General features: G+C 34.5%; 1 protein-coding gene across 1 annotated transcript in view; it reads right to left on the bottom strand.

The window, feature by feature from the left end:
• LOC105620860 (homeobox protein MSX-2) overlaps positions 1–11,525 on the bottom strand; it is a 29,350-nt gene that overhangs the window by 7,312 nt on the left and 10,513 nt on the right. The window lies entirely within an intron of this gene.

Here is an 11,525-nt window from a genome sequence, read left to right as displayed (position 1 = left end):
ATATACTCGTAGAGTAAAGAATAGTACTTTTTCGTCTATTTCTCGCAATAGTATTTATGTTTCTGAACAGCATATACTGAACACGTAAAGTTCCTGCTTGTGATTGCTCTCAAGAAGCAATCATAATAGTATAAGCACGTCACTGCAAAGTTGTAATGTTTGATATTGTTTGCTGTCATAAATTTTATATTACTTTAAGATTGAAACTGACGGAATAACTTCGCCCTATCTTATCATTATTTTAATATTTTGTCACGTCAAAGTGCTTACCATTTTATTGATCTTTATTCTTTTTCATTTTTATTTTTAATATGAGCTATTACGGAATTTTTTTAATACCAGTCGACAAAATTTTATTTTTCTTATGTTATTGATCTGAAATTCTCACAGTATTTTTTGCGTTAATTTTAAATCTACTTACTAAATTTACGAGCAGAGTCTTTTTCTTAATAAGGCAGGTTTTTTTTTTTAGTAAAGCAGAATTTTTTTGATAATATGTATTTAAAAATTTTATTCTAATTTAATTTATTATTATTCTAGTTAATTTTATTTTAGTTGATTTTTTTCGATAATTCATCGATAAAATGTCATTTTTTTGTAAAATTTATGTATTAAATTTTTGATCAAATGTCACTTTTTTAAAATTAAAACGTTTCTTATAGTATAGCATTTTTGCGCTATTTTCTAATCTGTTTATCGAATGGGGAGAGTAGAGAGAGTTTTTTGAGTAATACACATTTCAAAATTGCTTTACTTATTTCTTCTACTTCGACATATTAAATTATTCATAGAAAATAACTGTATTTTATCGGTTCTATATTCATCACAAAAGATTACAAACAAAAAAATAAATCATTTTAATTAAGAAAAATCTCATACAACGAGTTGTTAGCAAAATATATAAGTTTTTAAAAAGAGATATGTCGATTACAAAAAAATTGGAATCCATAAGATAAATTGTAATCTCTTTTTCAGAATCAGCATTGAAAATACATATCATGTATTACTATTTAACAAAATCATTGTTGACCAATATAATCAAATCATCTTTTCTCATTTATATGTCTGAATTATTATAACATTGATATTATCGATGACTCTGTAGAGAGGAAGAAATTTTTCAGATCAGATGATATAAGTAATTTATATTCATTGAACATCACTCATCGTCTTAATATCAATTCGTTCCGCCCTTCTATTATGCCCGATAGGCAGCTGTCGGAGTCATTAAGAGCTTATCTCACTCGTAGTAATAGTGCGCGAGTAAAGAGAAATTACATTAAATGCCCCATGCGTGCGTGTATTTGCATACGTAATGAGAAAGTACACGACATTACCAATTTCACGAGACCAGTAAAGAAGCGAAGGATCTGCCGCTTAGATATGCAACCAGTGTACCAGATATCGCAAAAACGAATCGCCTTCGACTTCTGCGATGATTCTACTAATGGATTGGAACGCGATCTTCACAGAGAAAATCAGAATACTGAAGTGAATTTATACTTCGACGATGTAATTCCTACAATTACATTCCCCATAGATTCCGTCCTCGTTCTATTCGTCGAATTAATTAGGGGATCAAGACCGGTATTCATAGTCGAATCTTATATTTAAGACCATCTTAAATACAGCCTTAAGATATCATAAATCAGATAGCTTAGTATCTTAAGACAGACTATGAATACTGTCCTAAGAACGGAATGCAATCTCGCGGACATGAACGGCAAATTGTTCGCAGATCACAAAATCATATCTCATCTTTGTCGAAGCTGCATTTATTTTTACAATATCATCAAAACTAACATACTTATTTCGATGCAATCCCGAAGCGAGGGAGATAACCAGTGTACGATATAACGATTTATGTTTCCAACTTTGATTTACTGCTAAATAACACGAGTAATACGCTCAGAGACCCTCTCATTACGTCTCGTCTGAGCTGGATCGAAGGATCGCGTGCATTTAACAATAAGTGATATTTATACAAATACAGAATGAATGCTAGTCTATGGAAGCGCATGTTTCTAATGTGAAAGTAGCATGGAAGGAATATCTAAAAAATCTGTCAAATTTTTATTAAAGTACAAAATGAACTGACAATGAGTATTTCTCTTCGTTTCGTCGACCGGACCCCTCTTCCGCACAATTTGCTGGAAACCGGAGGAATCATCGTTAAAGGGTAAAAGGGCCATCGAGCGAACATTATCCCATTATGCACTCCCTTTTCCCACCCCTCCTCGTTTTACGCCCGTCCTTTATCGCCAGTCCTCGCCCAGAAATACATCCCATCACCGGTAATCGCAAGCGATCCAAATAATAATCTCATTACGCGTTCATTTGTGATTCCTTATCGATCTGTAAACGTCAAAATGTGTATCAAGCAAACCGCAATATCTCGAGCCTAAAGTAATTAGCTCTGTATCTATATATAAATAATAAGACTTTTAATAGTTCTTAAATGAAATCAGATTATGGAATGTGGAAAAATATAAAATGTGGGAAGAAATTTGAGCGATTAGAAATTCATTAGTAGCGACGATTAATCTCGATTTCTCGTGATTTACGAGAAGTGCATGTTTTATGCAAATATCTCACGGTTTAATCAACAATCCATGCGATTATAGAGCACGCATTAACACGCAATATGTAATGATTGCAATTTATACGATTTACGATTACAAGACTGCACGGATACTCACGATTGATTTCTCACGACTGCTTTGCGCACGTTGACAGGCAGGTCGAATGGCAATGTAATTATGACGATGCAACGAGTATCATAAAAGGAAAAAAGGACTATTTTTGCACTGTATCGCATCCGACTCCATTTCGGTTCTACCTCGCGGCCAATCACGTAATACGCGAGCTTCGGCTTTACATTGGCCTCTTATTTCTTGCGCGCGAAAGGCTTTCTTGCGTCATCGCTTGTGCTTATTAGGACAATAATCGCGTAGCGGCTATTATACTTTGTTCTATTATCGCGGCATACTAGTTTAGCGGCCACTGCGTACCAATATGGTTTCTTTCTTTCTCGTTCTCCTTCTTTCTCATAATCCACTCGTAATTACCTTCTTTCGCGGAATGGTCGGACACACGCGCGATACAAGAATCCGGATTCGCAAAGCTCCGACAGAATTCTCATGAAGCGGACTAGATGATGGAAACGTTTCCACGTGAGGCGTTGGTGGCGTAAATAGATACCTATCGATCATTGTATTTCTGTAAAAAAAACACGAGTGCCTATCTCTTCAGCAGGAGCAACATTAGAATATAAGATCATCCGTTATTATACACTATTGAGGCAACGAGAAAAAATCCAGAACCAAGAGTTGAGAATATTCTTGAGATATTACATTGATAATTTTTACTATGACGAATGTTAATCGTTTATTATATTATTATGTTTATTATATTATTAAAGACTGTAATATACAACATATAATAAGCATAGCATAAAATCTATCTGAATTGCCATATTATAAAATTGCCATATTGATTTAAACAGGATTGGGAAAATATTTTATAAATTACTTTATATATATTTATCTCATAGAAATTGAATATAAAAAGTAATACAAAATTGGAGAGCAAATAATAAAATAATAATTAACATAATATAATAAAATTAATATAATTAATATAATATAAAAAATTAAATATCTGAATTTATTGTATTCAATTTCTATAATAAAATATAACTTGTAAGTGACTTGTAAGTAACTTGTAAAATAACTTTACCAATTCTGGATTTATATAACATATTCATTTTTGACCCAGACGATCTTATGCTATAGTTATATTATATACACTTATGCTTTTTGTTATAACCCTAAGGATCTATCCAGATAAAGTTGCATAACCGCATAACTTATATCTATGCATAAAGAAAATTATCTAATAGCCTTTCTATCATAAGAATGCATACAAAAATTGGGTTTAATTATTTTTCTTTATGCATAAGTTTATGCGACTATGCAAGATTGTTTAGATTAGTATTCTCGTTCTTTGCATAATGATTCTTTTGTCGCTAAATGAGAATCCTTACACTTATGTTTCATCACTTCTTGAAAGTTTTCTTGGCAAGTCTTGCGGCAGAAAGAAACATCGAGGTTCTAAAATAACGATTAACGACGCCGCTATACGATCATTATCAAGCGGCTATACGATCGATAACAAACAATTAATTGATGTTTCTTACTGAGGAGAGGACGGCGAAGTGACCAGAGCTTGTAAGTAGCTTTTGGTATCAAGTAGAGAGACAAGACGGTCGTCTCTTAAAACCAATTAGGTCCCGCCTGCCAGTCGTAACTCAGCATTTGACGATAACATTCTCGATTTCGGTTAATTAACTGCGTTTAAGGTACCGCCTGTTTCCAATCTGACATGTAAACGTGGGTGTAGACTGCTGGCTCGCATCGCAACGATATTCGGAAGCAGAAACTTATCTCGTACCTTAGCAAAGGATTAATTCAACATACATATATTTCTCGAGAAGTATAATTTGTGTAACCAAACAAGTCGTAAGAAGAAGTCTAGTCTTTGTTACAAATGTTCGATTTGTCTGCGCGAAATTGGTTCGTGCTTGATCGCGCTTTCGTGTCCAGCGATATCGTCGTACGGTAGCCCGATTACCATAGTCGGTGTCGTTAGCGTGTTTAACGACAGTTCAGTCGGCGCGATTTGTCAGACAGTTAAAGCGACTTCGACATTGTTCGCGAAGATCGTTTTACCGCGCAATTTCGGTCAGGATACTACGGCGAATCTTTGCGGTTAAAGCGTTTAACTCAGTCGACAATCCCTGATGGATAAGGATCACTGGCTGTTGAAACGATATTTCTGGAGAAAATTTCTATATTTTTAAAGGATTTAAGAATCGAATGATATAAACGATCGAACGATGACTGTTTTACTTTACAGAGAAGAAGATAGATGAGAAATGACAGAAGTAATAAATGTATTATATCTTAGACTATATGTATTATTTGAAAAAAAAATATATAAATGTTTTAATTAAAATATTGTTTATAAATCAAAGTAGCTTATATTAAGAAACTATAGATCTTTAATTGAATAATTAAAAATGCAAAATTACTCAAACACATAAAATAAGAATCAAAATGCAAACTTATTGACATAGATCAGTATTTTTCGATCTTTTTTAATTCGCAACACATTCTAAATAACAAGTTAAATTTATGAAGATGTTAATCAGTGAATAATATAATGCCAAACATAAGAGAACGCGTGTAATCAAATTTTATTGATGTAATACAATAAATTATAAAATTTATGAAGATTAGATGCATATGTTTTAACACTTAAAATAAATCTTTTATCAAATACCGCCAATATTCACAAATAAACAATAAAATTCTAAAGGTGTTGTTTTAAAGACAACTTTATTACAATGACGATAACGTTTTGACTGAGAGTAAGTGCAATATAATTTAAGAAATTTTCACAATTTTTAAAGTATTTTACTTTACGCCTTATCCGCTTTTTTATTTATAATTTCTAAGCTTTTTCATTTCTTTTTACTTTCTCCAAAATTTTCATCACGCTTGAAGAAACCTTTTGCGACACCAGTGTGCTGCAACACATCAGTTGAAAAACTCCAACGCGGATTGATAACATAAATATAGTTGAATAACAATTAAAATGTTTTTTTCAATGTAACAGGCTACAAAATCTATATATATATTTCGAGATTTACTTGTCACTGCTTCATGAAAACTGTGGCAAGACATTGCCCGTAGGGTGGTCGTAAAAACAAGATGGCGATGCGATGCTGCAAAATGGTCGGCGTAAATAAACGGTATAACAGCTTCCCAGCAAAAGTTATCGACTGTTTCCTGTTTCGTGCCCAAGTTTTTCTTGGCTAACCGTTTTTGCTTGTCAACAGGAATGCCTGTGTCCGATTTGTCGCTCTAATTTCCATCTTTTGTCCCCGCACAAAAATTACCGCCTTATCCGATACATCAAGAGATATTAGTGTTCTATTTGTCGGTCACCATATATTTTCGTTGAATGATTCAAATCTAAAATAGTATTTATCGCTTAAACTACTTGTCGCTTAAATCACTCGGATAATTTTAGTTCTGGCACGAAGTGGCATTTTACAAAACCAACTAACCGATCGTTGAATGTAACAACATGAGTAATAGCGAATACCGGTTCGCGTCATCTTAAGGTAGACACGTCGGAAGTGAACAATTTATTCACCAATAATTTCCATCGTTCGCACGGCAGTTTATGATCGCGGAAATATCATTTCCGTTGTCTCTATGTGCATCTGCATACCCTGGATTCGAAGCTGAGGCGATAAAGAGGCTTTTAGAAATAATCGAAAATAATTCGATTGCCAAAATAACGATAACGGATTGAAAATTTTGAAAATAATGGCAACCTTCGTCGAGCGAGAAGAAGGCAATCAGGTCAAAACAAGTTTTAATCAGGATTGGCAGTTTTCCAATGTAACATTTTCTAGAGAACTGCCGACGATTTCGTCCTCGGTGACCTACTGAGCTTGTAACATAACCTTTGCAGTGATTCTGCAACGATGATGGTTCCTCCCTCGACCGAGAAAGAGCCAGGTCGGATATCATCCAATGACGCAATCTCTGTGCTGCCGCTGATGCGACAGCGGGCGAACTTAGAGAAAGTCATTACTTGGAGCACGTTCTGCTCAGTAATGGAGTTTGCGGCCTTCAAAGTAAATTGTTTTCTGCGCGCGGCGAATTCCACGACAACGGTCGGCCGATCGTTGAAGGAGAAGATCTCGCGGCTCTCTTGCGAATTTCGCCCTCCTGTCGCACGGCATTTATCGCGATGGCGCACGCCAAACCTCGACGCAAACCCTCTTAATCCTTTCGGATAATCCTCTGTTTATCCTCTTTAATCTTAGGTTAATAGTTTCTTGAACATTATCTGTCATCGTCTGGGTGTTCAGGTAAATGCAGTCCTTTTAACCAGCATATCAACATTTTTTCCTCTATTTTCTATTTGACGTTTTTTCTCCCCTCGTTGAGATAAAATGTACTGTTAAAAATATTTTTATTACTTTATCTCTGATTCTCAAATGTCGAGTTATATTGTTATATTGTTACAGAATAGTTTTATTGAAGTATTTCATATAAACTATAGATATATAGATCTGAAAATAATTTTATTCGACCCGTTGAAACAATTACGTAAGTCGCTTACATTAAATTAGTTGTTAGACTGTTAAAACTTTTTGCAGCAGTTATAACTGCGTCTAGCAACAAAAGCAGCTTTGTTGTAAGATTCTTTATAATGTAATTGATTCTTGCAACTTAGTTTTTCAATTTGAATTTTAAATGTATAAACCAATCATATTGAATAATTTTACAACAGTTGCAAAACTGCTTTTACTGCTTTTAACGCAGCTATTGTCGTAAATGTTTAAACGTTGTCTCATGACTTGAAATCTCTTTGTTTTCGGTTAGAGTTGAACTCTGGCGAAACCTATAAATGAAATAAGGGTGCGAAACACGTCGAGTTTCGCGTTTACTAAGGTAACAGCACACCGGGAGACTCGCCCCTGGACGTGCAATTTCAGGTGCAACGCTATCTGTAACTAAATCTTTACGAGGGGCTGTGTACTCTAAAGAATTACTCGGCTCCTACTGCAACCCGTCGTAAATCTACACGTGCATTTAGAAAGCGCCGATATACATACACGATCACGTGCGTGCGCGAACGTTTATACGCATATACATGCTTATCTGCCGACGGTGTAATTGAACCAACATAGCGGACAACTAAATGGCACTAAACGAATTCGTAGAAAGCATAATATTCCATTCTATAAAATTATGTTCTCTTTAGCCAACTCTCACCTAATATCTCAGATATGCCTCTCATATTTGGCTTATTGTCAGCCTCGAATTATACTTGCCAGTTTTCCCTTCTTATTTCTTGACATTCTTGGTTTAGAATCTTGCGATTAATAAAGATTAATAATATATATTTGGTTATATCACTGCGATTCGTCGGAAATCATAAAAAGAGAATGTCATTTCGAAATCGTGTGGCACCGCTTTGCGATTCTCCTGGACAAGGACGGAATGATAAGTGGAATATAGTATTTCCAACTCATATCTAAGACAAAATTGGATACTCTTTTCGTAATTAAAGTCTTTCGAGGAATCGCGGCGAAGCGTTGCGCTCATATAAGGTACACAGGCCTTGCAAAGCGCAAGGATAACTGCGGCGCTGTTAAAGTAATGGGAGTGCTGGTGCTTTGTTAGTGCTTAACTAGAAAAGAAAGAGAAGAAGGGGGAAGAGAATAAAAACTAAACGTTTCCAGGAATGTAAAGTCGATGCGGTTCCAATCGAGAAAATTACTCAAGAGCGCCCCGCATAAGAAACACGGAGTGTGTTACAAGTCTTTAAATTTTACGCCTTCCCCTTTGGAGAGAGTTAAAAAACGAATTTCGCGGGAGGAAAAATTGTAAAAGACATCTTGTTTTCTGCCGATATTCATTTAACCGTAGGAAGCGACGAGAAAAGTAGATCTCTCAATGAGTAGATCCGATGACTTCTCCGTTTCATTTCTCGCCTCTTTCATTCGCACGGAAAGAACAATTTTGCTGAAGTATCTAAAACTTAGCTACTGCAGATTTGAAAATTTTTATTGGATCAAAATAATTATGTAGAATGTTGACGCAGCAAAAAATTAACATTCTAATAACCAGTTTAAATGTTCTAGATAATTATTTAGAAATTAACACTTAATTAGATAATTAATTATTTACATAACAATGACAAGTAATTTTGGGCTAATTATTTAGATGATCAAACAAAATTAACCATAAAAGTTCAAATTCGAGACATAAAACATCTTATAAAACATTTTAAAGACATTTTTGCGAGATTTGTATAAAATACTCTAAAAGATATCTTATATTCCGATTTTGGACTTTGTTATTCGGATATTTTCAAATCTATACACTGTAAAAAATAAAATGTTAATTTTAACACAAAAATGTTAATTTTAACATTTTTACATGTCTCAGAAAGTCCACTAAATGTTTTTAAGTTAAAATTAACATTTTATTTTACAGTGTATTTGGCTGAAATTGATTTTTTAAATACTTCAGCAAAATCATCCTTTTTAACGAGAATAACAACTCGACGATGTGAGAATTAGAAAAGTGGAAGTAATGAAAATATTTTTTGATAACAGATTTTAATTAGACGTAATTGCGCTCGCACATTTGCGATTGCTGTCTACGCGAATATATATTGTATAATCGTTCTTTCCGTGTGAGGGGATAACAACTCGACACGTGTGAGAACCGTAGATAGAATAATAAAAATATTTTTAACGACAGATTTCAATTAGATATAATTGCGCCCGCACACATTCGTATATAGCAATTGCAAAATGAATCACTTTATATCATACCATCTCACACGATCTTTGATAAAATTTGCTTTAATTGCTTTTGTTTTAAGATTTAGTTAACAGATTGTTAACATCATTATGTAACGTTGAAAACTTTAAAATGCGTGAACGGGGCTCCTCACGTCTTATGTCGATCGGAAAAGGGAAATGTGAGTCGTATAGGCACCGATCATTTCTCAAACTCCATAACTTGATATAGACCCTCGACCTGGATGGCGGTAGAGGGTACGAGAGATGGGGGCGAGAGGTGAAGCAGCAGTGCCTTACATTATCGATATTACGAGGCGTCGATAAAAAATCGCATAAAATTAAGCAAGCTCGCACGTGTTCGCGATAAAACTCAATACCTTTAGCCTATGGTGGGTTCCGTCAGTGGCTCTCACGTTCGCTTTTCCATAGCGAACGATCGTTTAATCTACTAGCAAACATTTTAGAGTGTTGTTATAAGGTTGTTATAAGGTTTTTAAAAAGACGCTGTAGTCAAGCGACCTTAAATCTTAACTCTTAACTGTCACGCGACTTTTTGTTCTTAAACTTTCCAAGTACAGTGTTTGATATTCTCAAGTTAGGGGATATTATTTATACAATGACAATATGAATTTCAACTCTTCTATCAATAATAAAAGTCTTCTAGAAACAAATTTTTTATTATTCTGGATTATATATAAAAATCAGAAAAAATTGGTATATTTGTCAAAGCTTTAACAACGTTTTTACCATCATAGAAATCAAATTGTATTTCAATCAATGTTTGTAAATGTTGTTCATCTCCTTAAATTTTGAATTCATAGAATCCACTGTAATAGTTAGACTGTATTTTATTTATTTCTTACAGATTTAAATTTATCTATCAAAATTTACAATCAAAATATTGATAATGCCTTTAAAGATACCAGATATTGGCGGAGGGTTAAAAGTCTACCATAAATTATTTTAAACTTGAATCTCTCGAAATTAATATTTACAGCTACATCACGTTACCGCAACTCGATTGCTCGAGAAAAGTACAAGGGGTACGACAAAGTCCGGCAAGTTTGCTCGCATCGCCAGTCATCTATACGTTATGACGAATACATGGTGCGATCAAGGTCTAGCGAAATTCACTCTGACGTGCCGCCGAAGACCCGCCAGCAAATCCCGTCGATTTCTCCGGGGACTCGAAAAAAATCGCGAATGATATGCCGGAAACCGTAATGCTCTCCCTTTCTCCCGCGCGGCGCTGTAGGCTCGAGTTCCGCGTTAAAATATCGTCACTGCGCGACCCCGCGTTTTTTCGACGTGTTTACGTCAAAAGATTTGCCGGCCCGCGTTTTTCCGCGGCCTCGAGGGAGGTTCGATCGACGCGGGAGATAGGGGCGGATTTGGCCGATCTCTCGCGTATCTCGCACGCGAGAATACAAACCGCTTGTTCCAAGCGACCGGACGCCGATCAATTGACCCCCGCGAAAATATCGCGTTTTGCACGCGCGATTTGACCCTTCGTGCTCTTTTGTCGTTGGGATTGATGAATTATTACAAGCCTTAATGAAGTTTGCCAGCTAGACTTTGTAACGCGTATTAACACATTTTTTAAAAATTTATAGTACAATAATAATAGAATAATATTAGTAATATGATAATAGCATATAATAAACACAGAATATGATTTAATTTAAATAATTTATGTGTTTTCTATGTAAAGTTTTTTGTTGCAAAATTTGTTGTACAATATAAAGGAGAAAATATTACGCTGAAAATAAAACATGGAGAAATAACAGAATATTGGAAGAATGTATGCGATATAATATTTGTTTAAGAAAAGATAAAATAAAATATGTAGGAAGATAAAATTATATAAGAGAATAGAAAATTAATATAAAATTTAGAAATAAAGTAAAAATTTGAAAGAGAGTAAAGACTATTAAATGCATTTAAAACAGATCAATTATTTTAAATTCAAGTTGAATATCGAACATTTTATTTAACGCCAAGTCAATATTTAACGAATAAGATATCAAAAAGACAGAGAAAGAAAGAAAGATAGATAGATAGATAGATAGAGAGAGAGAGAGAGAGAGAGAGAGAGAGAGAGAGAGAGAGAGAGAACTATTACGTT

This window comes from Atta cephalotes (genome assembly GCF_000143395.1).
Source record: "Atta cephalotes unplaced genomic scaffold scaffold00030, whole genome shotgun sequence".
NCBI classification, from domain to species: domain Eukaryota; kingdom Metazoa; phylum Arthropoda; class Insecta; order Hymenoptera; family Formicidae; genus Atta; species Atta cephalotes.
This window is presented reverse-complemented; position numbering and strand designations above follow the sequence as displayed.